Genomic DNA, 3,000 nt, shown 5'->3' with positions numbered 1-3,000 from the left:
CATATCTCAAAATAATAAGAGCTATTTATGACAAACCCACAGCAAATATCATACTGAATGGACAAAAACTGGAAGCATTCCCTTTGAAAACGGGCACAAGACAAGGATGCCTTCTCTCACTACTCCGATTCAACATAGTGTTGCAAGTTCTGGCCAGGGCAATTAGGCAAGAGAAAGAAAGAAATGGTGTTCAGATAGGAAAAGAGGAAGTCAAATTGTCTGTTTGCAGAGGACACGATGGTATATTTAGAAACCTCCTTTGTCTTAGCCCAAAATCTCTAAGCTGATAAGCAACTTCAGCAAAGCCTCAGGATACAAAAATCAGTGTGCAAAAATCACAAGCATTCCTATACACTAATAATAGACAAACAGCCAAATCATGAGTGAACTCCCATTCACGTTTGCTACACAGAAAATAAAATATCTAGGAATACAACTTACAGGGGATGTGAAGGACCTCTTCAAAGAGAGCTACAAACCACTGCTCAAGGAAATGAGAGAGGACACAAACAAATGGAAAAACATTCCATGCTCATGGATAGGAAGAATCAATATTGTGAAAATGGCCATACTGCCCAAAGTAATTTAGAGATCACTTTTTAATAAAGTCTCTGAGCTAGATGACAGATTAAGAAATAAATTGTGAACCTGATCTTTTCAAAATCAAAGGTGGTAAACAATAAAAAGGGATATGGAGCAGTGAATGGCATGGACTTCCGAAGCAAAGAGGTTTAAAGAACAAAAAAGGAAAAGGTAACGAGAAACAGTAAGAAGGAACAGAGGGAGTGGGAAGTGGGAACAGCCTTGGGAGGTGAGAACAAGGCTGTGGTGAGGAAAACTTTATTATGAGAAGTTAGTAGAACAATTTGAGGGAGAAATTAAAAATAAAAGGGAATTCATTCACAGTTGAACAGGATTTGTAGAAAATTCAAGCGAATTTGTGGCCATTTCGGATAGTGCTGAAGAGTTTTGGAACTCAGAGAGATAGGAATGACATTACAGGAAAGCTTTGTCAGAGCGATTTGAGTTTGCACCTATGGGTTTTATATTTGGGGAAAGGGGTGAAGTTAAGGTGAAAAACACATTGGTAATGGGGAAGGGGAGAACTGAGAGATTTTGTGAATGGACTGACCCTGCGTTACCAGGGAAGCTCTAGATGGAATGTTGAGGACACAGTGCCTCCTCAGCTCCTCTTCCAGGTGTCTTTGCTGATAGTAGACCTCATATACCTCAGGTCATAGCAATGGGAGGTCACCTAAGGAAGGGGGATGGAGAGTGATCATCCAGTTTTTCATTATGTATAAAGAGGCAAAGTATTAAATTAGGAGCATTTTTAAGAAAGCACAGTATACCATAATCTAAGTACTTGTACAGAATTCCATATTCCATGTTTCAAGTAACTTGCTAGAATGCAGCATGGTATAGTGCAAAGGACATGAATTCTGGAGTCAGACAAATGGGTAAAATACTCATTTTTATCATTACTGGTTGTGTGAGTTTGAAAAATTATTCATTCTTTCTGGACTTCAATTTCCTAAGTGGCAAAATGAACATTATAATCCCTAACTTATGGTGTATTTCAAGTTTTAAATGAAATAATGTAAATCAAGAATTTAGATAGTGGGGTCTTCACCAATGACACCTTATCCCTTGGAATGAAATAAAAGTTAACTGAGGAGATACCTGGTAAATACTTAAACATTATTTCTGAAATTAAATATTCACAAAGCAATAAGCATTACATATGTATTTATTAGAGAAATACAGATAAATATGAAAATGGAATATTATTTAAATATTCTAATTAGAATATTTGAAGTAGAGTGTTTAATATGACTTAAGGAAAATTATGTCTCCTAAGTAATGAAAATTGAAAAGTGTTCTGTGGGGAGAAGGAGCTCTAGACATTCCCATAAATTTCTTTCATTTGTTATATTGATTTTTTAAAAAATTATTTATCGGATAAATTTGGTATGTCGGAAAATGTGACCTAATTTTAATCTGTAGACTGCTTCATTCACAGTAAAACACTTAAATGTAAATTTCCACCCATTGCTGAAGTGAGGCATGTTCTAATAGATGCAAATATTTTACTACTCATAAAGAATGATTAACACTGTCATAACTGTAATCATTTGTTAGTTTGTTTATTCTGCAGCTGTTTCCTAATTTTTCAAATTGCTTTCCTTTTTGTTCTCAATTTACTTTACAATTTCAACCCTGCTAAATATTTTGAAAATGACAAGGTGTGGGGAGGGAGACAGGGGATCTGTTGGCCCCCGTGGCAGGGTCCAAGCACTGCTCTTTGCCTTAAAAAAAAAAAAAAGAAAGAAAAAATGACAAGGCAGAAGTCACTGATGTGACTTCATTTTTACAAAATGAAAAAAAATCAAAGGAGATTAAAAATGAAGAGATTCATATCTCTTTTTACCAACTTAGAATATTTGTGAGGAGATAATATGGTTCATGGTTTATTTAAATAACTGCTTTTTTAAGTAACATATATTACTGTCATAAATATGAAATAAAACACTTTATATGCAAAACAAACCAAGTGCTGTGCCTCATGCCTGCAATCTCAGTGCTTTAGGAGGCTGAAATGGGAGGACTGCTTGAGACCAGGCATTTAGCACCAGCCTGGGTAACACAGCAAGACCCCATTTCTACAAAAAATAGAAAAATTAGCCAAGAATGGTAGTGCATGCCTGTACCAGGAGGTTCCTACTCAGGAGGCTGAGCAGGAGGATTGCTTCAGCTCAGGAGGTGGAGGCTGCAGTGAGCTATGATCGCACCCTTGCACTCCACCTATGGCAGCAGAGTGGGATCCTGTCTCTGGGAAAATAAATAAATGAAAAAAAATTAAAAGCAATTAAATACTTATCAAATATCCACTTAAAAGGAAAAATGGCTTCTGATGACAATTACCATTCTATTTGGTTGATACTTTTTTTTTTTTTTTTTTGAGACGGAGTCTCGCTCTGTCGCGGAGGCTGGAGTGCA

The 3,000-nt window shown here is 36.3% G+C and overlaps 1 protein-coding gene across 1 annotated transcript in view; it reads left to right on the top strand.

Moving 5' to 3' along the window:
* Positions 1–3,000, top strand: part of EML5 (echinoderm microtubule associated protein like 5) — a 196,277-nt gene that overhangs the window by 156,791 nt on the left and 36,486 nt on the right. The gene's annotated exons all lie outside the window — the stretch shown is intronic.

Source organism: Mandrillus leucophaeus, unplaced genomic scaffold (assembly GCF_000951045.1).
Source record: "Mandrillus leucophaeus isolate KB7577 unplaced genomic scaffold, Mleu.le_1.0 Scaffold144, whole genome shotgun sequence".
Taxonomy (NCBI): Eukaryota; Metazoa; Chordata; class Mammalia; order Primates; family Cercopithecidae; genus Mandrillus; species Mandrillus leucophaeus.
The sequence above is the reverse complement of the archived record's forward strand: the minus strand, read 5'-3'. Positions and strand labels throughout refer to the sequence as shown.